This window comes from Canis lupus, chromosome 31, assembly GCF_048164855.1.
Source record: "Canis lupus baileyi chromosome 31, mCanLup2.hap1, whole genome shotgun sequence".
Taxonomy (NCBI): domain Eukaryota; kingdom Metazoa; phylum Chordata; class Mammalia; order Carnivora; family Canidae; genus Canis; species Canis lupus.
In genome coordinates, this window is record NC_132868.1 from 7,933,069 (window position 1) to 7,953,648 (window position 20,580).

Below are 20,580 nucleotides of genomic sequence, written 5' to 3' on the forward strand. Positions count from 1 at the left end.
CCTAACTGCCTCTCTAATTTATTTATTTTATTTTTTATTTTTATTTATTTTTTAAATAAATTTATTTTCTATTGGTGTTCAATTTGCCAACATATAGAACACCCAGTGCTCATCCCATCAAGTGCCCACCTCAGTGCCTGTCACCCAGTCACCCCCATCCCCCGCCCACCTCCCCTTCTTCCACCCCTAGTTCGTTTCCCAGAGTTAGGAGTCTTTCATGTTCTGTCTCCCTTTCTGATATTTCCCACTTATTTTTTCTCCTTTCCCCTTTATTCCCTTTCACTATTTTTTTATATTCCCCAAATGAATGAGACCATATAATGTTTGTCCTTCTCCAATTGACTTATTTCACTCACTCAGCATAATACCCTCCAGTTCCATCCACATCGAAGCAAATGGTGGGTATTTAAATTGCATTTCGGGGCACCTGGGTGGCTCATCCCGGTAAGCATCTGCCTTCAGCTGAGGTCATGATCTCAGAGTCCTGGGATTAAGTCCGGCATCAAGCTCCCTGCTCAGCAGGGAGTCCTGCTTCTCCACTGCACCCTCCGCAGCCCTCCACTCGTGCTTGCTCTCTCTCGCTCTAATAAATAAACACAATCTTTTAAAAACATAAATAAAGTGCATCTCTTGCAAACAGCATATTACAATGTTTTGCTTTTTACCTCTCCCAATAATACCAGCCTGTTAGTGACTCTGGTCCACACATTTTTGTTTCCATCTACCTAAGGAGGCAAACGATTCTAATTTGAGCCACCCTCGGTAGAAAGGTTTTCTCCCCCCTCTAATCTTACTATTTTATTTTATATTTAAGGTTCCTCCGTGTCTTTTTATGTCTTGACAGCCCATCTCTTTGTATCACTGAATAATATGCCATTGTGCAGATGGACCACAGCTTATTTTTCCATTCAATTGTTGAAAGACCTCTGGTTGCTCCCCACTCTGACCACTATGCATAAAGCTGCTATGAACATGGCCTGCAAAGGTTTTTGTACGAATATAAGTCATTTTTTTTTATTATCTCATTTGGATAAATACCTAGGAGCACAATTACTGGAGTGGATAGTAAGACTGTGCTTTATAAGACACTGCCAAACTGTGTCCCAAACTGTCTATCCCATCATTTCTATTAATAATTAATTATCCCTTCATTAGTCTGTTCCACCTGTGACAAAGCTCCTCTGTAGGCTTTCCTAAAGTTCTATGGTTTGGTTCTTAAACTCACCCCCAACCTACTCTCCGCTAAGGGCAAACAGACCACGGGGATTGTCTCAGGCCAGTCAGAGTTCATCTCAAGCTGGAGAGGGAGCCACCTCTCCCGAGCACCTGGTGAGTGCTTAGGCACAGGAAGCAGGGTGCCGCAAAGAAGCCTGACTGGGGAGGAAGAGGCAGCTCACAGCATCAGCAGTATGCCTTTTCCTTTCTCTTCTTTCAACTGAGACATGATTGACATCCAGCACTGTATTAGGTGTAGGGGCACGACATAAGGATTTGATATTTGTGTATTGCACAAGGATTACCACACTAAGTTGTGACCATCGATCACCTCACAAGGTTACCCAAAAACTTTCCTCGTGATGAGAACTTTAAGATCTACTTTCTTGGGGTGCCTGGGAGGCTCAGTGGTTGAGCATCTGCCTTCAGCTCAGGGTGTGATCCTGGGGTCCTGGGACTGAGCCTGCTTCTCTCTCTGCCTGTGTCTCTGCCTCTCTGTGTCTCTCAAGAATAAATAAATATAATCTTCTAAAGAAAAGATCTGCCCTCTTGGCAACTTTCAAATACATAATATTGTATTGTACCTCGTCTGTTCATTTTAACAGTTATTAACAAGGCTGGATTAGATCTACTTCACTAGTTGTGTTGGGTCTGTTCCATCTGTTCTACCTTTTTCTTTTCCTCCTCACTCTTTCCTGCTTCAATTTATTTTGGATTTTGTCTTTTAAATTACATTTCAATTAACCTGGTGGCTTCTCCCCTGCTGTAGATTCCAAGGCATGTCCCTAACTCTTCCACCTAGTAGAGTGTGAGAACCAGGTGCCCCATGGTGGGCAGCAGCTGCCAGCTGGGCTCCGTCCTAGCATCCTGCCTATCATTGCTCCTTTCAGGAGTCTGCCTGAGGTTTGTGTGGGGTCCACATTCAGAACTGGGGGCTCTCCCTCTAAGGCTTCCTCCCCTGTTCCAGCGGCTGTTGTGTCACCAAACAGTCCTACTGGTGGCTGAGTCAGGAAAACCACAGACTTCTTCCAGAGTTTGCCCCTCCCTCCTGGGGCTGAGGCTTTCCCCAAGGCCCCAAATCCAGAAGAACAGAAAAATCCTCCAGGTGCTCTTCTTTCATCCAAGCACTGGCTCCCATCTGGTTCTGCTTCTTTCTGGCCACTCTCCAGTGCTTTGGGGTAGTCAGTCGTCTTTCATATTTTATCCAGAGTCTGCAATGTTATCTCAGGGAAGATGAGTCTGAGAGGAGCTCCTCTGCCATTAATGGAGGTGAAACTGCACAGCCCATTATACAGATGAGGCAAACTGAAGCCCAGAGGTTAACCGGCTTTCCGAAGGCTTACCATTCCAGGGGTTAGAGCAGAAGAGGCTGACTTTACTGGCTTGAGAGGAAGTGTGTCTGAGCAACTTATGAGGGGTCCTTACTTGCTGGGGTCTCTGGGCTCTCGCACACCAGCTGACCCCCCAGGGAAGATCAGACCTGGACCCAGAAAGGCTGGCTGTGTGCGACCTTCCACTGGGTGTTTCCCTGGGGTCAGGGAAGAGGTAAGGAGCCAGGAGGAGGGGAAGGCAGGCCCAGAGGTGCTCCCTGTTCAAATGTGAACCCGGACTGGAAGGGGAGTCCCGTGCACTGGGTGGTTAAGCATCTGACTTAGGCTGAGGTCATGATCTCAAGGTCATGGGATCGAGCTCCCGGCAGTTCTGTGCTCAGTAAGGGGTCTGCCTCTCCCCTGGCTCCTGCTTTCTCTTTCTCTCAAATAAATAAATAAAATCTTTTTTTTTTTTTTTTTTTTTTTAAAGACAGCTCACAACATAGACTCAGGGAAAAGCAAGTTCTGAAAATAACAGAACCTACCCACAATCCCCAAATACTCAGTGACTTCAGAGAAATCACATAAACAAACGATACATTCATTGCAAAAATACCCAAACAACAACAAGGCAAAAAGAAAAAACAAACAAAAATCCTGCCGAAGACAAGAATTTCCCTTTTTAAAAATACCCAGGCAACAAGTTGAAGCATGTGAATGATATCCCGGCGTATGGGTGAGAAGAAAGAGCTGAGTGTTGATGCTGGGGGGACCTCAATGCCTTATTTATATAACTTTCTAAATAAAACAGCACTGGGGCTCATCCAGACTTCTCTTGCACTGTGACCACTGACACTACAGCAGCACTGAAGTGAACACTTCAGAAGGCTTCCTTTTGCAGAAAATTCTCTGCGTGCTCTTGGGTACATCAAGTGCCAAGAAATCCAAAGCCAAGTGATGCACATCAGAAACATTCTCATTTCCTACATCCTTGCTCACTGCATATTAGGTTGGTATCAACTGTCAAGGGTCACAGAACGTGCAGAGCAGGGCTGCTGGGTTTTTCCAGACAGCTGAAGGGAGCCTATTGAGTAGAATGGCTTTTCAAGAACATGGGAAGGTTCAACCGAGAGACACACACTGGTGGTGAGCTCCTGCTGGCCCCTCACCCCATCCAGCAGGAATAGCTACTTCTCTCCAATCCCCTCCTCTCCAGATGGGCTCCTGAGCTTGACTTTGTTCTTTTTTTTTTTTTTGGTTTTATTTATTTATTCCTGAGAGACACACAGAGAGAGGCAGAGACACAGGCAGAGGGAGAAGCAGGCTCCCTGTGGGGACCCTGATGCAGCACTCGATCCCAGGACTCCGGGATCACAACCTGAGCTCAGCCCCTGAGCTACCCAAGTGTCCCGACTTCCCTGTTACTCTTGTCAACAGTCAAAACTGAAGTGCTTTTAACCACTTTCCTCGTCTCTGGTCCACTGGAGCCAGGTAACAAATTCTCCAAGCTTCCTTTTTCCTTCTGTTCTAGAAGCAAGTTTTGTTCCATTAATTTTCCAAATTTTGTTATAATGAACTTACGAGTAGTTGATTATCTTACTACTGGCAGTTATCAGAGTAATCAAGGGGAAACAGCACTCCTGGAGGGTACTATAGCACCAAGGCAGCCTTCCCAAAAGTTCCTTCAGGTGTCCTTTGAGACACGACAGGAGCCGGAGCTCCACACTCCCCACCGTGCCACCTTCATCACCACCTTACTTTATTCCTTGAGTGCAAATCACAGACACCCTTTCCTCTTAGAAAAAGGCCATGTGCCAGGCACACACACATTAAAATCACACCTATGTATGTTACTTGCAAATCCGATGGACAATAAAACTGTATTAAAATATTCCAAATACAAGATCAATCTACTTTAATGCCTTCTACAGAACACTGAGTAGCTTCACACACATGCTTTAAAGATTACCTTCATAAAAAAATAATAAATAAATAAATAAATAAATAAATAAATAAATAAATAAATAAATAAATAAAGATTACCTTCATTCTGTGGTAATTTGTCTGATACTAAGTTATAAGCGAAATGCTCTGTGTATTTTAATGTAGCACCAGCATTCTCCCCCGGCTGGTCCATTCTAGAGTCTGACCTCTTCCGACTGCCTTTCCCTGGCCACCCTGTAACACGGCAACTTCCCGTTTCGCTGACTGGCTGAGATGGACAAATGTCAGGAATATTAGACTGTCTGAAAAACAGAATACAGCAGCCCTATCGTGAGCTTGGGGGCAAAAGAGGGATTTTCAGGACAAATTCATGAGAAAGGAATTAAGTATCGTCCTGAGATGTGGGAACCTCTTACTTAAGACGCACACACAGGGATGTTGTGATGCTAAAAATTTACATTTTCCATAAAGAAAAATCTATTCAGGTATTCCACACCTGCACATAGATTTTCCTATAAACAGTCTGCAAACTTCAGATAGGTTTGCAGCTCTACTTGTAAAGCAAAATCTGTTTAATATTTGGAGATGTACTTAGAATGGACCTCGTAGGTAAGAGAGCCCTTCACAATGATGTGGATGGGCATGTGTGAAAAAAAAGAAAGGTTCAATTTCCATCATTTACAAACTGTGTGACCTTTAGCAAGTTATTTACACTATCGGAGTCTTGCTTTCATATTCTGGAAAATAGGAACACTGCTGTTCTGTGCATTTAAAATAAAGTAATATGTTGGATAATATTGCATTCTGCAGCGTCTGGCACACAGCAAGCGCTCAAAACTTGTAGGTGTTATTTTTATTTATCCCAGAACCTTTGAAATTCTTGGACTGTATTAAAAAGTCTTATGCAAGGTATTATGAGAAGCTTCCTTATTTTCTGTAACCCTGTTTCACCTAAGCCATCTAGCACATCACTGTCTTCATTCCACATGCAAACCTGGAAATGCAGATGCAGGAAGGAGGAACAGCTGGCAGTTGCCATCAGTAATTAACAGGCCTGCCTTTGCCCACTAAGCCGCAGGAGAGCCTCTGGAATATCATGAGCACAGTCCCCAGCCGCCATCCCCCCACCTAGAAGCATCCAGTGAAGCTGCAGACTTAGCACAGAGCCATCTGTGGCAGCCCCGTGACGGCTCTGTTACTGCCACCCGCCTCCTGGGAGGGCCTGTGTACAGTACAGTGAGCCAGAAAGAAAACATTTTTGGCTCTGCTTCACTGGGGGCTGGAGAAGGGGAGGGCAAGTATGCTCAGACCCACAGACTTCTGGATAAAGAAATCTAAGCCCAAAACACCATACCCGGAGGAGTCAACAGATTTTCATCAAAACAATACTTCCTTGTTGCTTAAGTGAGGAGCAAAAGAATAGTTCCACTTGCCAAAAATAGATGCACACACACATACACATTCTCCTACTCTCATAAACAGGCTGAGGATTTCTTAATTCTTGATAAACAACAATGTTGTTTTAGAGATAATTCATTTTAAAAATGTCAATTTTCTTTTCTAATAGATTTGATTACTTGTAATACATTAGAATGTGGAGGGTTTTTTTTTTTGCATTAGTTTTAAAAGAGAGTTATTTTGGTAAAAATGGTTCATGGACATAGTTGATTGTAAAAATACAGTTGAAATTTAATTTTCTTAGCTGGTCCATAATTGGATAGAAGTTAGTCCCATTCCAAAAAAGTAACCATAAAATGAATGACTTTATCACGGGTATGCATGGCAACAGAAGAGCTATTAGTTTAACTCTGAAAGACATACATTTTAGGAATATTTAAAATAAAACATAATATTCAGTGAAATCAACAAAATAAGAGCAAGACATTAATGAAAAATGAATGCAAAAGCACTTTGTGTTTCAAAAGTTCTACATCAACACCGTGAAATCAAAATAATCCTATCACTACTTCAGTAACATCTTTCTTCTTATTTAAATAAATTATTTTGCATTTTTAAAAACATTATATGTTTGTTTTAGAACATGGGAAAGATATTTCAGAAAAGAAAGCCATTAAAAATCACCTACAATCCAAATACCTAAAATCCAAAATAATCGGTTTCAGTATTTGGATGTGTATCATTCCATTGGTTTGTGCCCATGTGTAAACATCTCTCTTTACAAAAACAGAATTGTAATATTCCTATAATTTTGAGACTTTTTTACATAATAATATAAATATTTCCCATTTCATTAATCTCTTAAATCTTTATATGGTTTGATTTGAATAAAACAACATTTATTTAAGTTATTTGCTATTGTCAGATACTTCCCTCTTTCTACTTTTTGGCACTATAAAATAAATTGGGATAAATATTCTTAGAAGCTAAATTTCTGCACACATTCATTGGCATTTCCTTAAGATACATAATGACAAGTGTCACTGTTAGGTCAAAGGGCATTCTGCAAGAGAAAGTGATTGTCATATTTTAACAGCTTGCCGTGAGGAATATTCACATCTGGTGTGTGTGTGTGTGTGTGTGTGTGTGTGTGAACTGCTCCGTATTCATAGCCCGTGGTCCTTCTTCCCTGGCCTCTTACTAATTTTTGAATTCATTTGGAAACATTCCTTTACCCATTCAAAATATCAACTCAGTACACAGATGCTATGAATGTTTTCCCAGGTTTTTTTTAATATTATTTATATTACTGCTTAGGATAATTTTTAAGGAAAGAAACTAAAAAGTCATGTAGTCAAATCTCCAAGTCTTCTCTCTTGCCTGTCTCTTTTGAGAGCCAAGCATCTCCTTTGTCTGTCTCCTTTGAGAGCCAAAAATCCACTTCCCCTACAAAATGGAAAAGAGGTGATTACTTATCACTGCTGTGAGCACAAACCTCAGGATGCCCCAGCATGTGCCCTCCCCTGGAAGACACACCGGACATCTTCTTGTGTGTTATGTGAATATGGGTCAGCATGTTCATAATTTTCCTCTATTTAATGTCATGGTACTAATTTCATAAGGTAGATCTAAAAAAAAAAAACAAATTTTGCTCTTCAAATCATGACCAAAATAATATCAAATTTCAGTATCTTAATCTGCTTGGGCTGCCAAAATAACTACTACAGACGGGCTTATGTAACAGAAATCCAGCTGCTCATAGTTCTTGAGGCTGGAAGTCTGAGCTCCAGGTATCAGCAGGGCTGGTTTCTTTTCTTCAGCTTACAGACATCCTCCTACTTCTGTGCCTTTAGGTAGCTTTTCCTGTGTGTATCTGTTTCCTAATCTCTTCTTCATCCACAAGAGTACCCATCATATTGGATGAAACCCCACCCATATGACCTCATTCAACCTTAATTATCTCTCTAAAGACCCTATCTCCAAACACAATCACATGTTGACACATGGGGTTTAAGATTTAACCATGTGAATTTGGGGGAGGAGGGGCATGTAATTCAGCTCACAACATTGATTACTGCAATCTTGAATACAGGAGAACAAGCTACATAAAACTTTAAAAACCTGCAGCCTGTAACTAACTGGGTCAGATACTTGCTAAAACAAGCAATCAACCTTCCCCTTAGGGTTGAAACTAGACCCAGAATCCCATGATTCCCAATACTCAAAATGTCTAAGAATCAATCTAAAATTTCTCAGCCTATTAAGGTACAGGAAAATCTCAACTCACAAGTAAAAGTAAAGCCTACAGATACTACTCATGATATGTCACAGATGTGATAATTATTAAAGGCTTTAAAAACAGGTATTACAATCAACCTCAAAGAAGTAAAGGTAAACACTTTTGAAATAAATGCAATGACAGGACGTCTTGGGAAAGAAACAGATGATGTAAGGCAGAATGAAATGGAGATATCTTTTTAAAGGTTTTATTTATTTATTTAAGAGAGAGAGTGTGTGCCCACAAGAGAGCATGAGCACGAGCAGGGGGTAGGTGCAGAGGGAGAGGGAGAAGCAGACTGTCTGCTGAGCAGGGAGCTCAACATGGGGCTCGATCCCAGGACCCCAGGATCATGACCTGAGCCAACGGCAGACACTTACCCGAATGAGCCACCCAGGCGCCCCTGACATGGAGATTTTATAATTAAATAAGCCATAATTTCTTAAAAAGTACAATTCTACACCCAATGTGGGCTCAAACTTATTCCCCAAGGTCAGGAGTAACATACTCTACCGGCTGAACCAGCCAGGCACCCCAAGACATAACTTTTTAATTTGAAGTTTAAACATACTGAACATAATAAAACATTATTATGTTTTGTTTCAGAATGACATTTATGATTTCAGGTTAATTTTATTTTTCTATGAGCTAATATACTTGCACATTTAAAAAAATTTTTGTCCAAAATACTTCAAGTCTCACTTTCTTTTTCATCTAAGTCACCTCAATTTGCTGGTTTTCTTGTTGAAGAGAGAGCCATCATAAATTTTCCTCTGAAAGGGTATCTCCTCTGAACTTTCTCCCAGGTCTCACCTCACCTCTGATGTTCTCTGTTCCTGACACTCGGGTCATGAGACTGGCTCTGGGCCTCCGTTTCCAGGAGAAGCTCCAGGACAGCCCTTGTGGGTAGACTTTTAAAGAGACACTGGCCATGACACACGCCTAAAACGGTTATTTATAATGCTCACCTTTACTAACTACAAGAAATCTATTTTCTTCACATGATGTGCTCTTGAGTGAGCTGGAAACCAACTTGACCATAAGTCAAATGGCCACTACACACAGTTTCCACAGCACACGTGTTTCCCGGAAAATTTAGAGATCACTAAAAAAAGGGCGGGGTGTGTGTGTGTGTGTGTGTGTGTGTGTGTGTGTGTGTGTGTTGTTCTCTTTGTTAAAAATAATAATAATAATAAAAGAATCATTTGTTTTAATTACAGAGAAGAAAATGCTGAGTGAGCAGTTACTTTCCAAAGCAATTACTAAACCCAAGCTTTAGATTTCATCAAAGAAATGATTCATAAAATATATATCTTCCAAAGTCCAATTTATTGCTTCTGATTTTCACAATAAATTTCTAGTGACAGATCAGCTAAGAATATTTCCGGTAGAATCAACAATCAATGCATGGACAAGGCAAGTGTGGCTGGAACCCTTGTGAGACAGAGGGCTAAGGGCTGAATAATGAAAGGATATTTACAACAGTCTGGGACAGATGTCACAATTTTTAGACAAAAAATAAATAACTGAGTAGTATGTCCCTGAAACTGAGCTGAAATAATATTTGAATTATGTCCAATATATTGAAATTGAAAGGAAAGTTTCCAGGAAGCCATAATCTAGAAGAGCAGGTGATATTATAGTGTGGGGCTAAAAATATTTATATATCCCTTTGTGGCTTTATTTTCTACTTTAGGTCAGAAGAGGGTTTTTTTGTTTTGTTTTGTTTTGTTTTGTTTTCCTAATGCCTTGGCTTCTTCTTAACTTGCATAACATTTTGCTGGTTCTGTTCTCTCTTTTTTCTGCAATTCCCTTTTCATCCTCACCTTGGTTCACTTCCAACTGCTTCTACTTGTGTTTGAAACCTGACAAAGCTCTGATTCACCTGCCCATAACATAGTGAATTAGGAGGGAGCCTCCCCTCTTCTTTCTCGTCTTACAAAAGTCTAAATGGCTGTGGTGCCATCAAACACTAGAGCAAAGAAATGTTATGTGAAACTGTGTATTTATTACAACAAAATTACACAACATGAAAATATTTTAGCTGGTCTGCTTCAGTTTCTTAGGATGATGTTTAACCTGGAGTTCAGCTGCTCCTGGTAAGAAGTCAAGGAACAAGCCAGTTCTGATCCATGTTTCTCTGTTTTCATTATGTCCCTGAGAAATGTACAGCTGTCAGACATCGTGGTCACAGCCTCTCACTGAATCACAAATTCAATCTGGTTTGGATTGTGACCTTTAGGGAAAAGTTTAAGTGAAATGTTCCAGCAGAAACCAAATGGTTTGTTATCTACAAGGGATAAAAAGACAGTATGACCTTAACGGAGTCACTTAATTCATCTCTTTTTATAAAATCAATGAGACTAGTTTTGAAGATATCCATGGCTCCTTGCACTTCCAAGATTATTAGTGGGTCTATTAATCTTAGCCTATGGAACATTGTTCATGGAATAGAAGCCTAAATCTGCTAAATTAAATGGAGATTTAATTCTTAATATCTTTGCTTAAGTCATTAGTGTCAATCTTTCTTGCTTCTCCAAAGGCAGACAATCCATCTTTCTTCCTGGAGCCAAATCCAACCACCTGTAAGAGGGGCAGATTCCCCAAACATATCTGTACTCTTAGATCTCTTATTGATGTGTGCCACTCTGTTCTGTGATGCCCTCTTCTCCGGAGTCCTTCCCACCCATCCTCGGCATCAAGGAGCTCTCTCTTTGGTGCTACATGGCACTCATTCGTGGAACCAGGGTGGCTTGTTACCATTCTGCCCCTCCACCGTGCAGCCCCTGTGTGATGCACTCTAAGCCATGGCTGTTAAGTAGACCCAGCCTCTCAATGCAAAATAGCTTCTATTTTAGTAGCACATTACAGCCAAAGCCATCATCATCATCCCTAGTCTATCAGACAAACAGCCCGTGAATCGACATGGCAGGTTTTATTATCCCAATTTAACTTGAAATGATGGGAAGTCTACAGATGTTAACTTAGTCTCATCCCAGTCCATTAAATCATGCCCCCCAAAATAAGAAAAATACACTATTCACATAAACACACACACACACACACACACGGGAATCCTAAGAGCTAGAAAAATAACACATTTTCTAAAACAGTTGTTAGTCAAAGAGAATTAAGAAGTTGACCTAGATCATGAATTTTTCTGGGAAGAGGGTTGGTGAATGTTCTCTGATTTAATGAGAAGACTCTAAAGACCCCTATTTCATTTCCGAGAAGGAAAAAACATCCCAGCTCTGGCGGCAGGATCAAACACAGATATTTCTGGTAAGAAATTCCCTTGGCAGCAACAACCATGGTCATGCATGAACACCACCGACCTCAGCTCTATCTCCGTTTCCAAAAGCACAGTCCACCTGAAACCTACAGAGAGCCCCTGTGGAAGTGAGAGTGGGCACTCAGATGATGGCATCATTTCCATAACCTGAAAAAACTTACTTAAAGAAAGAAAAAGGAAGGGCTCTCAACATGCTAGTTTTTGCACGGGCCATCAGAATAATGCCACTTGTGGTCCTGTAACTTCTTTACTGCTGGGTTAACGAGCTATGCTGTGATCAAACCACATGGAGACTGGGAGACCGGCACATCACAGATCAGGGCCGGGTGACGGACAGGGTACAAAGTAAGGCTGCCCTGCCAGGACGGCATGGGGACGTGTCAGTGACAGAATGAGTGGCACTGGAGGAACGTGCTCTGAAATAGGAAAACACCGTGATCCAAGCTCCCGTCACATGCTATGGTAAGTGCCACATGGACAAGAAGTAGAAGTCTTAAAAACCAGATCCCCAAATCCTAAAAATCTAGAATGCTGTTCTCTCTTAAAGGAAGAGAATCAATTATAATGGGAAAGGTGGTACACACTCAGAGTTTCTGAGTTGGGTCTAAATCAGATTTTCCTTTTCTTTTCTTTAATTTTATTTATTTATTTGAGAGAGGGAGAGCATGAGAGAGAGAGAGAAAGAGAGAGAGAGAGAGATCACGAGCAGTGGGGAGGAGGGCAGAGCGAGCAGGAGAAGCAGAATTCCTGCTGAGCAGGGAGCCCGATGCAGGGCTCGATCCCAGGACCCTGAAATCACGACCTGAGCTGAAGACACACACTTCATCGACTGAGCCCCCCAGGTGCCCATGATCAGATTTTTCTTTGTGTTATCTGCTGTCTGACGACAGAGTAAACTATATTTGATAGGAACTCACCCAAGACAAACAGTATTGAATAAATATAGAAATGAAACAACTATGTAAATATCCAATGCTTCTTTCTGTACAATGAAATCCAACAAAACCAAGAGTAAAGAAGGAATTAGGAGACACCAGAGAAAATTATGACCGCTGGAGTCTGAATATCTACACTGCATAAAGAACTAAACTCATTAACAAGCCCACATCGTTCAAAGGCATGAAGTTCCAAGATTACACAATATGGTGTATAAAAGAACTAGACAATACTTGAAAAAAGCATCTTTTTCTTTGGCAATTAAAGTCACTTTAGGGAAAAAACGTAAGGAAACGCCAAAATCTATTGCAGACAAACTTGTCAGGCTTGAAACAACAGAATCCAGGGAAGAGTGGAGTGAGACAATCCTATGTGTTTCAAGGGAGTAATTCAGAGGAACATAAATAGCAACAACTCACTACCCAACAGGCAGTACAGCAGCAAAACTTTCAGAATCAAAGGTGCAGCAATAAAAATCACAAAAGCAAACCCGTTGCTGGTGCACCATCAGGACCCCTTGGGAAAGCAGGGAGCTGCTAGATGGACACGCGATGGAAAAGCACCTCACTAACTTAGATGCCAGCTAAGTCATAGAATTGTTCATCAATCTACATTATTTAAAGATAAATTTTATCAAAAAACCCCGACTGAGTCTGATCAACATGTTCTTGGAATACTAAGCTATACCTAAAAGTTATTGCAGATTTAGCCATCATAGTATTTTGATCTTTTCCAAGATCAAAAATATTATAATTCTTGGAAACTTCTAATGTATTAATAGTTTACAACTTCACTGGCAAAATTCTAGAATATTAGGTGAGGTCATGTATGTTGTCACTGAGGGGTCTATGGTCTCACCGTGTGACTCATTTAGCCTCCAACTAGGGAGATGGGTCCCTGCACCTGAGCCTTCCCGTCACACATGGAGGCTCTGGGGTGCTGCCGATGTCACATCTGCCAAGTGGGATTCATTTCTGCAAAATCTCTTAGTAAGAAGACCGTGGAGTCTGGGGTGTTCAGTGGCTTATTGAAGAGCATCCTTTCTTCTTATTGATGGTTTGCAGCTGCCTGCGGAAGGCGCTAACCCACCTCGGCCTCCTTCCTTGCTGATCCTTATCCTGAATTCTCCTTCACACTCCAGCAAATGCTTCCCATACTCCAGGAGACAAATCCTCCTTGCAGTGTGCTTTTTGCTTATTACGGGAAACATAAGAACTTTCTAGATTTATTTTTTTCTCTTATTTGGAGAAAGCACAGTTAGGTTTCTCAAAGCATGTTTCTGAGAATAGGGTGTTAGCAGATGTTACATAGAAAAAGTTTCCATAGTTAAATGCATTCAGGAAAAGCTGGGCTGCACAAGACTCATTGCTGCAGAGCCACGGGTGGTCAGTTGGTGGAGGGCTTTTGCAGGTGAGCAGACTTTATGTTTTCATCCCCCAAAGCATTTGCACACAAAACGGGTCTGTGGGGAGCATCCTGGAAGACTCAGGTGTGCAGAGACATTTGGGAAATGCTGGTCTGCGCTGTTCTATGCATATATCCAGATGTGCCCATATGCTGTGCTAATTAGGCAGATCAATGTCCTGAAATCACTTAAAAGAAAATTTTTTTGTAGTTGAAACAACTGTGTGCACATAACTTTTGTATTTTTTGTTGTCGTTGTTGTTTTGGAAGAGGAGTTTCTCTTTTCAAAACTTGAGAAGCAAACTTATGTTGGAAAGAATAAGCAGCTCAAAATAGCGTTTACACAGGCATCCTGCATTTCCCTGTTGATATTAAATAAAGTGGGTGCCACACGGAATTGATTGTACAAGAGAGCCCATAAGCTCTGTAGCTATTTCAGCATGTGAGAAAGAGAAGTCTGATGGAACTCCTCCGTTCTGCGTGTCTTTCCCTAGCTTTGTAAAGAAATTGGAAGCACTTTTGATAAACGTTTTAATGAGTCACCCAGAGTGTCATTTATGTGTGCTTCGAAAGGCTCTTGAATAATATCAAGTGGATTCACAGTTAACTTCCAAAAGTCAAAAGTCCAGCCATAAAGGAATGGGACAAGAGGAAAGGCGGGCCTTCCTCGTGGTCAAGGACTGAGGTAGGGAGTTAGCTCACCTGCAGGCATGTGGGTGAACAACATGCGTGGGGGTGCGTGCATGTTTATTCTGGTCTCTGAGCATCCAGCCTTATTGAGACCAAGTTCACTTCCACCTGCTTCAAGGTTTCTCTTTGACTCCCGGGGGAAGATAAATACAGTGGCAATCTGTACATGGGAATGACCACTAGGAAATTCATCCTAAAATGTAGCAAGACCTCTATTCAATATTGCACTTTCCTGGGGATCCCTGGGTGGCTCAGCAGTTTAGCGCCTGCCTTCAGCCCAGGGCGTGGTCCTGGAGTCCCGGGATCAAGTCCCACATAGGGCTCCCTGCATGGAGCCTGCTTCTCCCTCTGCTTGCGTCTCTACCTCTCTCTGTCTCTCTCTCGGTCTCTGTCTCTGTCTCTCTCTCTCTCTGTGCCTCTCATGAATAAATAAATAAAATCTTTAAAAAAATATTGCACTTTCCTAAATTCAACACCATTTGTGATGTTAGTTAATGCTCATTAGGTATCTCTTGGTAATGGTCCTGCCTACCCTTAGGCTTTGTTTTCATAAATCTTCAATAAGAGAATGAAATCTCTTATTTTCTTTGGGGTGCCCTCCACTATGGTTTTTTGTTTTGTTGGATGGCAGCAGTCTGTGGAATTCAACTGCATGACTTATCAGGTACCTTCCCTCAAAGCCCACCCCTCTTGGCAGGCATCGTGGCTCAGTGAGCATGCCAGGTATAGGAAGGCCACCCATTACGACACAGAAATAATGTCCAAGATCAGAGAGTGATTCACATCTGCAAAGGTAGCATGATGCCACTAGGAAGACCACGGGCTCAGGACAGGCCACAGAGGATGGACTCCCAACTCCACCACCTGCCAGCTGAGCGACCTTGGGCAAGTCAGGCACCTTCTCTGTGTCTCCCAGGGCTGTCATAAAGAGCACATGAGCTAAGGGGTGTAGAGGGAGTAAACCATGCCAGGTAAGCTGGAAAGCTTGTGAATATGCTTTGAGTATTGTTTCCACTTAAATTACAATGAATTCCAGGGCATTTGGGTGGCTCAGTGGTTGAGCTCAGGTTGTGATCCTGGGGTCCTGGGATCGAGTCCCACATTGGGCTCCCTTCATGGAGCCTGCTTCTCCCTCTGCCTCTCTCTGTCTCTCATGAATAAATAAAATCTTTTAAAAAATACAATGAATTCCTTGAATTTCTCCATAGGTATATTACTATTATAATACCTTCCCTGATTACAAGAAGTGAATATTTAGTCCAGTATCTCCTTTCCCTAGTCTGCAAATGTGTCCTTACACTGTGTTGTTAGCATGGGTCCTGGCTCAGGAAGAAATGGCACTGTATCAACAGATAACCCTATTAAGCTATTTTGGAAAAAAGTGTTAAATACTGGGGCACCTGGGTAGCTCAGCTCAGTCAGTTAAGCATCTGACTTGCTTTCGGCTCAGGTCATGGTCTCAGGGTCATGATTTTGAGCCCCACGTCAGACTCCATGCTCAGCTTGGAGTCTGTTGAGATTCTCTCCCTCTCCCTCCTCCTCTTTCCCCTTCCTTGTTTGCACGTGTGCGCTCTCTCTCTCTCTTAACTAAATAAATCTTTAAAAAACATTTCTAAAAAAGTGTGATGTACCAAAGTTACTATGTGAAGGAAGGAAAGAACATCTTAAATATGCTAACAAAGACTACCTTCTATAGAATTAATCTTTTAAAAAAATCATCTATTTAATTAAATTTATTTGCAAATCAAATAGGAACATGACCCTACACTTTGCATGTGATCACGTAGTCTGAATAAGCAATTTCAAACACAAACAAAGCCTGCTTCTCTATAGGCTGTGCTGAGGATGGTACTTATGATAAAAGCAAGAGGACTCTGCTTAATCTTTCCTAACAGCCCACCTATCTCATCATTCCCCCAGCCCATCAACACTTATGGACCATAAACAATAGAGAGGGCACTGTGGAGAGTCAAAGTTGAAAAAACAAGAGTCCTCAATCCCCCAAACCTTAAAACATGGCAAGAGTTATGTGCAATATATTTTAGGATATCATGTGGAAATGAAGGCCGGGCATTCCCAAAGGCAGCACTGAATTCTCTAAGATGCTGTAAAGCCCCATCTTCTCACTTATAATGGCCTGTGTCATGCTTTCCACGCTGACCCATGATGCATCCTTGCAAGGGACAGGTTGCCTTTTGTCTGGGTTAGATGAAGTTATATAAGAGCCATTCTATTTTATATTTATGGTTTCAAAAAGTCTCCATATATTCAGATGTTATGAATAGATAGTCGAGAGGATTGCAACATGAACAGTTTTCACATTTTGATTTTAAGAATCAAATAAGAGATTTCAAAAATATGTGTGACTTTGGAATGAAGCTAAGGAGCATGAAGGTAGGTTCTGGTTCTAGGGAAGCTCTCTTTTGTGGAGGTATGCTCATTGCCATATCTCACCTGCATACTGTATTTTTTTATTTACCTTCTATGAGGTTCTATGTCCCTGGAGCCTGGAGAACCATGGAACACAGCTGATTTCTGCCAGCCAACAAGGTGGAGGAATGGCATTCATCAATGTTTATCTACTTCATACTGGGTCCTATTTAAGTGGTATGATTTGCTAATTCCTTTTAACTTTGTTTTTTTAAAAAAAATAAATATCACAGATCCCATCTTTTATGAATAAATTTCAAATATGGCAAGATCAAAGGTTAAATCTGTCCCCCAAAATGTCAAGAAACAGAGTAAGATCAATACGATCCATTTAAAACAATCTGCAGGACAGGAAAATAAGCTGATTAAATCCACGAACTGGAATTGAAGCAGATAAGGTCAAAGTAAAAGGCAATATACTGAATGGGAATGGCTCAGCCTTCCTCTTAACTGGATAATCTGATGTTTTCCCACAAGGGCAGTTCTAGAAAATACAAACAGGAAACCTAACAACTTATGAATGGATTCTGCGGCAAGTAGGGAAGACAGTTCATAAATACACTGAGAAGGTAAGGAAAGGAAAACATTTTAGAAAAATTTAAAGCTTGGGGATCCCTGGGTGGCGCAGCGGTTTGGCGCCTGCCTTTGGCCCAGGGCGTGATCCTGGAGACCCGGGATCGAATCCCAGGTCGGGCTCCCGGTGCATGGAGCCTGCTTCTCCCTCTGCCTATGTCTCTGCCTCTCTCTCTCTCTGTGACGATCATAAATAATAAATAAAAATTAAAAAAAAAATTTAAAGCTTGGAGTTCTCAGGTTTTAACCTAACAGGTGTTGCTATTTTTAAACATGTTTTCATCAACATAATCAATTTATTTATCTGCTAGTTAAAGCCCTGTGTGTGTGTGTCTGTGTGTGTCCTGGATAAGAATGATCCCAAGGAATTACTTATCTAAACCCATTAAGTGAAATAGAAAACAACAAATTTTCTGTTCATCATCAAGCACAACAGCCCTAAACAAGGAATTATCACAGTAAATAAAACGCTACAAGGATCATGCTGAAGATAAGCAACAGGCCCATCTTTTAAAGTAAGAAGACACAAGAATGTCCACTCTCCCTATTAGGTAATGCGTTCCCAGGAGTTTAAACTTCATTGAAACACACACACACACACACACACACACACACACACACACACACAAATAAGACAAGAGATATAAATATTGATGCCTTTATAAATTACAAGTTGTCATTAATCACAGACATGATCATTCACATGGAAAAAATAGAACAAAAAATAGAATTATTAAGAGTGTTCAATTATAGGTGGCCTGTTAGAAGTTACAAATATCAAAATTGAGAGTTTTCACTGTATCCCAGGAATGATTAGTTGGGAAGTATAATTTTAAAAAATTAGAAACTGGGATCCCTGGGTGGCGCAGCGGTTTGGCGCCTGCCTTTGGCCCAGGGCGCGATCCCGGAGATCCGGGATCGAATCCCACGTCAGGCTCCCGGTGCATGGAGCCTGCTTCTCCCTCTGCCTGTGTCTCTGCCTCTCTCTCTCTCACTGTGTGCCTATCATGAATAAAAAAAAAAAAAAAAAAAAAAAAAAAATTAGAAACTCGTTCATAGAATTTAAAAGTATAGATGATAGAAATTAACAAGAAATGTACAAGGCCCCTTTAAACAAGACAACAGGATTTCACTCATGTACATGGAAAATATCACACGAATATATTGTCCAATGTGCAATACAATATTCTTGGGTATGAGGCTTGGTGTTGCAGAGAACAGAAATTAACACAGACCTAATCAAAGGCAGCACTTTGGGGAAACGGAGTAACTTCATACAGCTGGAGGGGAGACAGTGAAGACATAAGGTGGCTGTGATGGGATCCGGTAACAGCATGTACAATTTCTTCCCAAAGGGGAAGGAGTGCCCAGTACGGTGTCCTGTGTCTTGCTGGAGCCAAACGCAGAACATGTGTCCCATCTGGAATGTGTGGTGAATCCTCATTATGTTACAATAACCATGTGGAAAGATAAGGAAGTCTAGGCCGTCTATTCTTTAGACATTCTAAGACTTCTGCAAAGAGAGATGCTTATTATGTGCCTTCACAGCTTACAAATTGACATTTTAACTTCAAATGTGCCTGTTACGGCTCATCCAGAAAGCAAAAGAAAATTACTACTATCTAACTCCAGAAGGAGGCCAAGTGTGTGTTTTAAGGCCATGTTTCGTCTCAATCTTGACCTTTGCTTATGCACTGTTAAAAATCGATGGGGACAAAAATCCATTACAGGAACAAAATGCTCATATGTTTTCAAAAACAAAGAATAAATAAATGTTAAAGTTCAATATTAGAAAAAACATTAGTGAATGCAAACTTTTTTCCCATTGTTGTTCCGCACAAAAAACATATCTGAATGCCTTCAATTCAAGTGCTTTCAGAAGACTCGAGGCCACACATTTCAAAAGGTAATGTTAAAATGACATGTGAACATCACACATCTGCCTGAAGGATGGACACCATGAAAAGGCAGTTATTTTGGGATGCATAGGAGATAAAGACTTTTTAAAATCGCATTTTCCCCTTATGCTAGAAATTTTTTCTTACTCATTTTTAACTGCCTTTGAAAAATGAAAATACTTAGAAGGCAGGAAAGTATAGAAAAAATAATATAACAAACACATGTGAGCTGCCATCCACAGCTATACAAAACACGTAAACAATTACTGAGAAACACACCCCCTTCCTCTCTTCACAGAGGCAACTGGCTTCCAGTCCTTTTCGTTACTTTTATCACATCTGAATAACACCATTTGCAAAATGCAGTGTTGTTCTGTATGTTTTAATCCTACAAAATCATATCTTACCATATACTCAATTTTCATAAATCTGATCCTATTCACTCAGTTGGATGCTTTGAATGCCCACTTCTGCTAGGACATATAGACCCAGCTCATTTGATTAATTTCTGATTAATATTCTTCTCTCTGAATATACCATAAACTAAATCTTCATTTTTCTATTGACAGATACTTATTAGTTGCTTTCAATTGCTTATGATTATAAACGATACTGAAATGAATATTCTGGAACCTGTCTCCTTGGGAACACTCACTAAAGTCTCTCCAGGTAGATCAAGCAAGTGACATTTCTGCTTCAAAGGTTTGCATGATTATAACTTCCTAAAGTAATTATTCTAATTTTTACTCCCCACGGCAGATTACCGGCCCTCATTCCTTCTTCTGTATTACCATTTCAGGGATGGCCCACTTCAAAGTCACCAGTCCTGTGATGGTACAACTGAAACCCCTCAGAACAATCTACATTCTTCTCATGACGAGGGAGCCTGGGCATCACTTCTTCTGTTTGTCATTTAGGTACACTCACTAAAATATACTTCATGTCCTTTCCATATATATGCCTGGGCTATGTATACCTCATGCTTTATAGGAGACAGAACTTCTATTAGCAATATTCATTGCAAACAGGCTTCTCCTGGTCCTGTTTCTTCATTTTTTTCAAAGTTGTCTTCATATAACTGAAATTTTATATTTTAATGTCCTAAATTATCAATCTTCCCTTTTTAGTTAGTGCCTTTTGGGCCTACAGTTCTCACAAAAGCAATAGCAACAAAGGAAAACATTTAAAATTGAAGCCCAGTTGGTGGAAATG

General features: G+C 40.9%; 1 protein-coding gene and 1 long non-coding RNA gene across 2 annotated transcripts in view; one reads left to right on the forward strand and one right to left on the reverse strand.

Annotated features, from left to right (window-relative positions):
* The window catches only part of ADCY2 (adenylate cyclase 2), a 388,518-nt gene that overhangs the window by 221,373 nt on the left and 146,565 nt on the right, over positions 1–20,580 (reverse strand). The window lies entirely within an intron of this gene.
* LOC140621935 (uncharacterized) lies at positions 13,233–20,308 on the forward strand. The gene is made up of 4 exons (XR_012021672.1): positions 13,233–14,462; positions 16,957–17,074; positions 19,938–20,070; positions 20,168–20,308. It is a non-coding gene; the product is annotated as an uncharacterized lncRNA (long non-coding RNA).